This window comes from Platalea leucorodia (assembly GCF_965183815.1).
Source record: "Platalea leucorodia genome assembly, chromosome: 7".
NCBI lineage: Eukaryota > Metazoa > Chordata > Aves > Pelecaniformes > Threskiornithidae > Platalea > Platalea leucorodia.
In genome coordinates, this window is record NC_138829.1 from 55,654,850 (window position 1) to 55,666,260 (window position 11,411).

Here is an 11,411-nt window from a genome sequence, read left to right on the forward strand (position 1 = left end):
GGTTTAACTTTGACCAGCCTTCAGAGGACAGGCTTAGAATAGCGACACAAGCTGTGAGGCTGGGAGGACTTATTTTCTTATGAGCCATTTTTGGATTTAAAAAACAGAGAAAGGTCTGCTCGAGGGGCAGATGAGCAAGACAAAGGAATGCTGCTCTCTCAAGGCACACAAGCTCTTCTCCTTCGGTAGTATTCACATGGAAAGACACATTAATCACCGTAATCATTGATGCTGTTCTTCAGCGGCTTTCATCTGCTATCAGCAATCACTAGGAAATTCCAGGGTGTTCCTGATGGTTTTTTTTTTTTTTTTGTCTTTGTCCCAGACTGTTGACTTGACACAGTTCCTTGAAATTCCACTTTAAGAAGGAAGAAGGACAAGAGAGCTGGAAGCTCTTGGCTCCTTCCAGCCAGCTGGGAGGAGGAGGTGGTGGCAATGAATGTGGTACCACACAGGGGCTCCTGCTGTGGCCCCAGGGCTTGGTCTGCTCAGGGCTTCCAGAGGTGGAGGGGCCTTGCCCCTGCGGGCTTAGCAGCTGAGCCTGTGGGTGACCACAAAAACATATTGGTCAGAGGAAAGGAAACCAGGGGAGATAACCATGGCCAGCAAAAGCCACAAGCAGCACAAGAGCTAGGACTTTTTATCTTTTATTATGATTGGGTGAAGCAGTAAGTTGATACAGCATGGCACTACATTGGGGAAGGTGCATTTCTTAACAGCATGAAATAACACTATTAAAAATTAGGTTTGAGTTTGCTCCATCTCAGGAGGTAATGTCAATATGTAATGGTACAACATGGCCCTGAGAGAAGACTTGGGATGCACCCTCAGTTGGTGCTCTGCCATTTGCTTGAGTAGCTGGTACTGGGTGACTGGTGGTGCTGATCATAACAGGAGTGGCTTAATGGAAGCTTTTATGACTGCAACCAGAGAACCAATGCAGAAAAACCTGTGCCATAAACCCAGCAGGTTAGCCAGTGCCACCTCCCAAAATATAGAGCAGGTGGGATAAACAAGGTTTGTTTTATTTGTAAGATTTCGAGACCCTACTTGGCAGGAAAAGAGCCTTCTCTCCACTCCCAAACATATCACTGAGTTACCGAATGTGGCAGGGATTTACAGGTGAAAAAGGAGATGGCAGAAAAATTGGTGACAAGCCTTATGACTCCTTCTGGTATTTGAATGTATCATCGAACTATCATAGATACCAGTTTCTATATCCTCTGAGGTATGGAAACTCCAGAAAGACCTCATGCCATAGAGTCTTGTCCATGAATCGAAATTGGCACCAATTTTGACTTACAATTTTCTAGAACTGGTTGCTTTTAAAATGGGAAGGCAATAAGGCATCTGGACCTGAAGAAGATTTTGACACAGTCCCTTTATCTGCATTCAGTGGCCCTATTATCTATACAACCTTTCTTCCATCTTTTTCTTACTACATCTTGTTCTAAAAGCTCAAGTTGATATCTTCTGAGTGAGGCGAGCAGTAATACATGTTCCTTTTTAACTGGGCACAGCAGTCTCCTGCCGGTCCTATATCTGTAACGCTAAAGGGACAGAGCTAATCTCGTGGTAAAACTGCAAATGCTTCTTTAAGCAGCACAGAGCTTAAAAGTGTAAGAAAGTTCAGTCAGGACTGTCCGAGATGCTTAGCAGCCTTCACCAGGTCTCATAGAAAACTTTTCCATGGAAAATTTTATCTTGAGTTACCTTCAGATAAAGATGGTGTCTTCACAGTCACCATGGAAATTCCCATCCATGTTCCTTCTGTGAGAGGGAAACCTGTTATGGGTCTCTGAAGGAAAACAGCATTTCAATGTAGGGATTTTGCAGTTCCTTACTGGAAGTACAATTTTGTCCCTGGCTTCATATTCCTGTTCTCACCCAGGATCCATGCTGTAATATAAGTAGATAAGATGTAGAGTCTGCATCTTTCCTGCCATGAGGCACACTGGAAGGATAATACGAGCCAGGACATTCTCCTTCAGATGCTCAGAAGAAAGTCAGGAGAGCTGATGTATTCTGGGCAAGCACAGCTATTAGGACAGAAAGCTTCAAGGACAACAAAAGAAGGAGTTAATATTTCTCCAGTGGTACAGAAATGCCTCCACGGGGTCCCAAGAAGCCGAGCAGATGGCAGTGTGGACATCACCTTCGGTTTTTCATGCACTTGCATGCAATCAGTGGGGTTGCTTGTAGTGGTAAACTTATAAAATTTTGGAGAAATTTTTGGGAAAACACATTTTAATTGATGTTTAGACTCACTAAGCACACAAAAAAAAAGGATTAAAAGGGAGACATATGTCATTTGAGGCCCCTTGACTCCTGGCAGTACATGTGCCCTCATTTTTAGTTCAAACTAAATTAATCTATTAAGGTACAGGAAACCTAATTTCACATCTGACTCTTCTCAGGCAGACGCTGGAATACCAAAAAAGGCAGCTAGGTGTGCACAATGTACAACTCAAGGGAAGTGAGAGGTATTATTCATGTGGGTGTGACCTGATGGCCGTGCTGATTCACTCTTCCACTCCAAAGCCCTCCCTGTCCTTCCTAAGCCTTGCGGCACTCAGGGCCGCCTTTACAAGGGTCCTTATTTGGCGAAGAGGGCTACATATTTTGGTCTACCCTCTTTCCTCCCTGCTACAAGTTATTGTTGTGGAAATGGCTCACAGAAGGGTGGTTTTTTTTTTTTTTCTTTCTTAAAGATTAGGCTCCCCGTGGCTAAGAATAGCTTCTGCCGTTATGGGAGCAGCAGCAAAAAGTAAAAAGAGTATCAACAATGTGAATGTCACCGGAGGCAAAAATCCCACTCCACCCGTCGCGACAGCAGTCCACTTTCGGAGATCTCCGGGTGGCGCTTGGCTAATTTTGAAGCTTCCTCAGTGGGATCCGCAGTTGGTGTGACAAAAGAGATAGCAAAGTTAGGGCAATCGTTCTGCATCAAGTAATCCTGTAGCACTGCAAACATGCTGATAATCAGACATCATCAACCCCAGCGAGTTTTGAACTGCGACAGAGCTAGGTGTTTTGTTTCCACACCAGATGGCTTGCTATGAAGTCTCCAAAATCTCGAACTGATGTATTTATCGCAGAAGATAGCACTTGGTGTAGCCATGCATGCTTTGCCCTCTAACTGTTTGGGAGAGAGAACAGGATTGATTGGCTCCAGGTATACATCATTTCTCCTTTTTTTTCTTTTTTTTCCAGACCATTTTTTCCTAATTCCCCTTCAGGGGTCACTGCCATCCTGATCGCTTTTGGTTTACAGCAGTTTCTCAAAGTCATAGTGAGAGACCCAGGACAGGAGACCTCAAAGGAGCAGGTGGGAAGATGTAAAGGGAAGGCTAACAAGGCTGCTCAGTTGTTATTCAGAGACTTATCTTCCAAATACTATTTTCCAGGGAAGAGAGGGGTGAGAAAGGCTCTGACTGTTATCGCTACAAATAAACCCTTTAAAACATATCCCAAGTAGGATGAATAAAGTCCCAAAGCAGTTCATCTGAGATATGCACTGTTTTGGCAGCTTCAGCATTTTTTAACACAGATGCCAATAAGGACTCAATTTCCATAGCCAAACTCGGAACCAAGCGGGCAAACTGGTGACCAGAGCAGAATTATAACTTACTGCAAACAGCTGGATTCACAACTGTTTCAACATTGTTTGCTGAGGTGGGAACAAATGGGACAACAAGGAGGCAAGAGGGGTAGCAGTGTCCGACATCAATATTATTGCCAAACATTTGATAGCATCAAACCCCAAGAGTGATGGACTACTTGAGGATGATGTATGTGGCAGGCATCACAAACCTTAAGTTGTTCAACAAATTTGCCTACCAACAGTCAGGATCTTAAGCTGCTCAGTCAACTGCCACCTGGAAAAAGGTGTGTGCAGTCCCTGAGCTGCGGTGAACGTAGAGTGGGTGAGGATGCTTGAAGATGTTGACCTTTGGGAAGTAACCATGCAAGAACCGGATAAAGCCATCCCTTGTGAATATGAAGGTACATAAGGACATAAAAACAGCTCCACTGGGTCAGACCAAAGGTCTGTCTAACCTAACATCCGGTCCCCAACAGAGCCCATGAGTGGAAGCCTAGGGAGAAGTAAGAACAAGGGCAAACGTATACAATACTTCCCCTCAGTGCTCTCCCAGCCTCCAACTATTTTCAGCTCAGGAACTTCCTGAGCCAGATAAAATTTCTATGTATTTAGTAACTCTCAGTGGATTTCTCTTCCGTGAACTCTCCTTGAATCCATGTAAACTTCTCATATCCACAACATCCTTTGGTAAAAAGATCCACAGATCTGCTACCTGTTGCATGAAGAGCCATCTCCTTCTGTTTGTTTTTCAGCCCGGCTCCTACTAACTTCATGTAACACTGCCTGCTTTTGTACAGGAAGAGACAGCAAAGCCTGCCCCATCCCTGTTCCCATGCTGCTCACAAGCTCAGAAACCTCTCTCATATACCTCCTAGTCATTTATTTTCCAACCTGAAGATACCTGGTTTAGTTGGTATAGAAACTAAGCCGTAAGGTAGAACTTGTGAAGGACTTGGGCTATTTTTATGTACGGCCTCACTTGCCCTCAGACTCCAAAGGTTCTTGTTGCATCTTGCAGTTGTGAATGAAAGCCTCCAGCTTGCTCAGAGCTTGAGTTCCAGCTCTAATGCTGCAAGCACCACATGTTGGCAGAGCTATGGGGATATAAATAATAGCCTGCACTCAAATCCCGGGGAGAAACAGTTCCTAAGCATGCTGTATGCGTGCACAAGCCATTCCTGGAAGCCTCTTCACGCTCCCTTACACCTCCCCAACTTTGCCAGTAACCCATACTCCCAGCTTCACTTCCAGGGGTCTTGTGAGGTTATTCATGTCTACAAGCTGCACTTTGTAGACAAACTCATAGAGTTTCTGGCAGTGACCAGCAGCTTAGCCTTTTCTCTCATTGTGTTGGCATGTAAATCTGTTGCGAGCGCCCAGGGAAACCAAGAGACTGCCACCTGCATAAACGTTGCTGAGTACCTACCAAAAGCATAGCGCACGCACGCGCACGCGTGTGTGTGTGTGTCTCACGGTGACCTCTGAGCACACCATCTAAAATAACCTCATGCATGGAACCAGGAATAGAAAGAAAGGAAGGATGCATTTTATGTAAATGTAGTCAGAAAGTCTGCAAGACAAATTGCTTGAAGTGGTTTGAAAGATGAAGAAATATGACTCACTTCCAGAGGGAACTGTTTTTGCTGGGCTGGGCTGAGGGTAGTATTGTGTCTTAGGCAAGTACATGGTTGCCACTAGGGCTTTACTGACATCCACGTGGATGGGTTGGACATCCAGTAAACTGTATAATGGGCATGCAAAGCAGGTGTGCTTCATGAACACTGAGAGAGCTCTGCAAGGAGAGGATGCTGCTGTTTATCTGCAGTGTGGATTTACACATAGCTTTCGCAACGAGTGTCACTAACATAAGGATGCTTGCCATGTTCTTGACAGAAAAAAGTCTATGAAGCACCTTTATCCAGGCAAGTAGGAACCTCCCGACTAGTTCAGAGAAATGGTGTATTTGATTAAACACTCAGCTTCCCATGAAGCCAGTGGCAACACTGCAGAGGATGAGGTACAAGTGCTCAGCATGGGCAGCCATGCCCTAGCAAGCTGCTAGCAGAAGTCTCCTCTGCCCCCTGGGCTATCAGCACTCAGCTCCTCCGAAGCATGAGGATTTAGCGATGTTTATCAACACTTCCCCTGTGAAACGCAGCTATGTGTACCCTTATTCATCACAGAGATAGCATTCTCTTCCCAGTGTTTTTCTTTCAGTAACTCCTTGCAGCAACGAGCAATTTCACTGAATTAATCTGTGGCTGTTGATGACATCGGGTATTTTATTTCAGACCGTCTTTCCTCTCCATGCGTCATTGCCTGCTGATACCAGGGCCACTGTTGCATGTAGGAGAGCTGAGAGATGCTCTTCACGTGCAGCTCCATGGCGTGCCCCAGCCTTACTGTGCCAAGCGGACAGCAGTGGCAGGTCCCCCCCCCTTGGCCAGGCCTGCAGTTTTGGCAGCATAACCCTACTAGAAGCATGTTGTGGCCCAGGTGCATTTCTGAGCAGGATCCAGCTATCGTTCATCACAGGTTGCATTGCACAGTCCAAACTCTGAATTTTCCAACACCCTGCTCCCATCCACATCCATTGAGGACAGGAATGCAAGTTCACCCGGAAACCACCTTTCCCTTTTAAGTGAGAGCATTTCTGAGCAGGTTTGGTATTTCCCATCTCTAGATACCACATTTTTTCCACTGACTCTGCAGGCCGTGCCAGGAGTTTCAGCGAGAGCCTAAATCAGCGCACCAGGAAGCGCAGGAAGCCAAACACTGAAACTTCCCATCCCATTTTCAGCAGAGGGGTCAGAGCCGTCTCTGCCCTGTGGCGCGACAACCAATTTACCGTCATCTCTGCTCTGCTGGGACAGGAAAGAGCTTGCAGACGGGCTCCATCCCTGGCGCCCCCCAGCCCTCGGCAGCGATCTCCGCCCCGGCGTGGGCGCACCCACCGAGGTGCGGGCGCTGCCTCTCCGCGGCCAGGGGCTTTTCCTTTCCCTCCGCCACCTCTTCCTCCATAGACGATGGGTGAGCCAGGCTCGCTCACACATGCCGGGGCTGGTGGCGGGGTGGCACAAAGCCTGCATTGTGCACGCTCGCCGCCCTGAGAGGCGATCTAATTGTCTTCCCCAGCTTGGAGCAACAATTTGCTGGCAGCCGGGCTTGTGTCATTATATAACTGGAGATAGTCCGACTTGTAAACAGATCTCCAGAACATGTCTCTCTTCCCTTATTTTGGAGAAACAATAAGCTAGGGGCTGGCTGACACCTTAGTGCTGTTTGCAAGGGCATGAACCAAGCCTTTGCAGGGAGGGATTTGTCCAGGGCATCGCCTCCTCTTTCTGTGTGGCAATGGTAAGTCAGCAGGGGAATCCCAGGAAAGGCAGGGGCTTTAACAACAAGCCTGGAGACCTGCAGGGCTCCTTCAGCTGCACCTCATGCTATGCAGCGGGCTTTCCGCGGGCCGGGAGAGGAGCTATGCAGCAAAGGCATTCCAGCAATAAGCCTGGAAGACCCCAGAGGGTTAAAGAGGAGGAATTTGATTTCCATGCTCACTTTCCCTCCTCCCCCTGCCCAGCCTTATCCTATGCTAACTGGCTGGTGAGGGAAAGGCAAAAGTGGTCCTCCTGTACTTACATCCCTGAGGAAGCGCATTTCCATGCATGACTTCCAGGCTGGTGAGCGATGCCCAAACTCCCAACACTTGCCACAGGTGAAGCTGAAGGGACCATGTTGTCATGGTCACCTGTGCTCCTCAGGCTCCTCGGGCTTTCCTCCCCACTAGGGATGCTCTGCACCAGGGCTTGTATCCTCCTTGGGAAAGAAAAGAAACTACTCTCTGAGTTTCATCTTTCTATGCTTCTGCACATGGTAACATCAATGGACAAAACTTCTACTCTGGAAAACCGTTTCTCATTGACTGCAGGGGACAACTTAACCTTCATGTTAACTTCAGTGCTGAGCTTCCCAGACAGCCGTTTTGCTGCCAGAGACTGAAACAGGGAGTGAGCATGAGGCGTCAAAAGGAGAAATTATTTCTTGGGCTGGAATTTCCCTCTGATTTTTTTATGTGAAGACCAAAGAGGTTGAGAGGAAAGGGCTGCTAGAGCCTGGTCAGAGCCTGCCTGAAGGCAAGAGTCTGCAGTGTTATCCTTGTTGCATAAGGACCGAACCTGAATATCCCAGCACCAGAAATGGGTTATTTACCTTGTTTAGGTCCTTCCCTTACCGTACCTTTCCTCTGCTCTCAATGCTAAGCCTGCCTTTTCCGTTTCTCCCTTCTGTCTCGCTTTCCCTGGGCCTCTGAAGCTCTGGGCACTGCACCCCTCCCCCCAGAAAGAGGGTAGAAAAATATTGGGAGGTTGCTGCTCTATTATAACTTGGCAGCTGCTAGCTCTATGCGTCCATCTTCCTCCGCTCCTCTCTCCCCCACTGTTAGATTCGATTTCATAAATAAATACCCTGCGTATTGACGTCAGTGTAGGCCTTGAGAAATAATACTCCTGCCGCTTTCTTTGCTAAGCACGGGGAACGGAGGGGAGAGGGAGGAGGAACAGAAGCAACAACGTCTTGGAAGATGAAGTCTTAATATTCTCTTAATCACCTCCCTCCCCTTGCAGCTATGCCCCAGCTGTGAAGAAAACAAAGATTGCCATTATCGGTATGCCCTTCTGGCTTGAGACAGGAAAATCAAGTATCCAAAATTCCTGTTCCTGGTAATTTTTTTTTAGTGAGGGGGGATGATGGGGAGATACTCTGTCCTAGAAGTTGGAGGGGTACCCTCAGAGGTCACTGTGCTTCTCACATGGAGCTTACAAAAATTGTCCCCAAAATGCTGGAAGAGCTTGGATTAGCACCTTGGTGAAATGAAGGAGATGGTTCCTCCATCCAGGGACAGAAGACAAAAGACAGGGCTGTCATTAGAGCAGATATTATCACAGGTGGCTTCGTCTGGTCATTAGGAGGTGGTTTCTAGCTACCAGAAGTGATAAGACACCATTGGCCTGCCAGTAGAGGCAATGAGACAAGAAACCAGGGTGCTTTGGGGGAAGATCTCTATTAATAAATGATCTAAATTTTTTTAGAATGTTTGTTTGCAATAAAAAGCTTTATAACAAGACTCCTGGGTCTTGACTGCCTTCCTAAATCAGTTCCTTTCAAGTTTGACCTAGCTGAAGGATGTGGTCGTGTACAGAAGGAGCATGGCCTTCATCTAAACAAACTGGTGGGAGGACAGGGAGGCAAAGAGCTTGTCCCAGCACTTCTCCCATGGAAAAGCATGCAAATACTTTGCTTTACATTATAATCATTGGTATGATTTCATCTCACTGTCCTAAAATTGTGACCTATGCTCTTTCTAAAGCTGGCCAACAAAGAAGCACAAACATGTCCATGAAATAGATGCAAGAGCTTTGAAAAGTCAGTACAGGCTGAATTTATCTCTAGTAATTTTGAAAAGTGAAGGAGGTATTTCATTGCTGGTGACGGGATGTGAGTTCTGCACTTGTTTCTGCTGCTGCTACCTGTGAATTACTGAGATATTTGAATAGCGTCTTTTTTTCCATCTGAAACTGTGCTATGCTTAATGCTTTCCAGTCAATTCTGCTTGCCATGTTGCTCTTTGGAGAACACACATGGAGATGGATGCTCTATCATGGTGCTTACCTTTGATCACTGCTGCATGCTGTGCCTGTCCTGGAAACCCAAACCCAGAGCTGCAGGCAGCTGGCTTAAGACCAGAACGGCCCATTTTGAGTGTTGTTTGACCTCCCACTCTGCCCAAGCCAAAAACGCCCTAGTTCAGAAATTTCCTGCCTCCAGGCCATCGCTGGTCACTGAGCCGGAGCCTGGCAGGTTGGAAACAACAGCTTTCAGTCCACTGTTGGCAGATACAAGGAGAAGGCAGGGAAAGAGGCTCTCGCAGGGCTCTCTGCAAACACTGACATGATTTTAACGAGCAAGTGCATTCCTTGGGACGTGCACAGCTGGGAGCACAGGAGCGAAGCGGGACAAGATTCCTGTGAGGACCCATGCCTGTCCGGCAGGTTGAAGTCATGTCTGCGACAGTGCGCTGCCCGCTGACAGCCTGAGCATCCTTCAGCACCCTGGGGGTGAGAGCCACTCCCAGCCCCTCAGTGGCAATGACAGACCCCTCCTAAGACATGGGGTCTGTTTGTCTTTGCAAACCAGGGTTCCCCCTCTGACTGCATTGGGAACCATGCAATTGCTGTGCTACCCCAGCCTCAGGGTGTTTTGTGGCTCACCTGCTCTTTAAAAAATAAAGAAAGTAGGGGGAAATAAAAGACATCAGATGCCACAAGGTTGTTATAACTGCTTTGCTTTATTGATACTGCATTACAAATGAGAAGTGCAATAGGTGCAGAAAACGATCTGAGTCTTGCCTACCACTGTGTGCACGCAAGTGAAATAATCCACAATACATCAATACCTTTCCCAGGCCTCCCCACAGTCTGTGGACAATAACAATGCAACAAGAAAATCAGGTATATTTTAAAAAACAGCAAACACGGTTCTTCCCTTCATTTAGTGCAGCTAGGTACATCACTGAAAGACTGAGCATTTGAGAGCAGGCAGAATGAAACGGATGAACCTGCTATGAGATGCAGAGGTAGAGGAACCAGTTTGGAGGCTCAGTCCATCCCAATGGCACTAGTACCACTCACTGAAAGCTAGGAAAACAGCTCAGCTGCTTTCTGGATAAAAAGAAGCTAAGAATTAATGTAGAAGGGGGGAAAAAAAGGGAAAAGTATGTTAGCTGGCAGGTTTTTTTTCCCCTGTGTCTCCCCCTATCCAGACAAAGCCAGAGACACTGACATACCTCGCAAAGACTATGGCCACTTCTGTACAGCGAGTTGCACTTTCCCTCTTTCCCAGTATCCTTGTGTGTATCACACTGGGAAAATGCCCTCTGAAGAGATGCTTTATGCAAAAACTATTTGCCCTTTTCTTCCTCCTACATGATAATACTGAGACCCAGGGGCCAGAGCTGGGGCTGGGCTAGGACAAGGAGGTGGCTTTCCCAGTCCTTCCTGGGGCACTAGACAGCATTTCAAACTTCTCTGCTGAAACTATCCTTTGCATCCCCACCTTCCTGCATGTGAGCAGAGCAGCAGGTGGAGGTCCCTGGACAAGCTGGGCTGGATGTGGACGTGCGTTGGGCGCCCAGACCTGCCAGTTGTCCCTCTCCAGGGATCACTGCCGATCGCTGCTGCAGCCTCCCATGCTTCTGTGATCCAGCAGCTAAGCACTTGGAGCTGTGTCTGCATGTAGAGGCAGCATAACAAAAATCGGAATCAATTCTGCCCATCCGTCTGAGCAAACACGGCATCTTGGGTTTGTTCTCAAGCTTGCAGTCTGGGATTTCCAAGCTAAGCCTGTGATTTATCTGCCAACCTGCAAAGAGGGTTTGCAGGCAACGGAAGATATTTGAGCCGAAGCAAAGGTCCAGTTTCACCCAGTCCCCCACCCGCTGGCCAGGACCAGGCTGCTTGGGTCTCTCCTTGCAAGTGAAGGCATTCCTTGCCAAGCCAAAAGGCAGGATGGTCCATTTTGAACAGTCTCCTGGTATCCAAAAAAATGAGCTGCTCTGGTCTGGCCCCATGGTGACCCGTGACACGATAAAGCAGAAAGGAGGGTTAAAGATGAGCCGTGCGTGGAAATAACATCATCATCCTTACAGCGCTTTCAGCATCGCTGCTGTCCTCCCCGGGGGATGCAGGCGAGAGATCTAGCTGAAGTTTTGCTTAGTTTTTAATCATCTCTAAATGTCCCCCATGATAGTGGT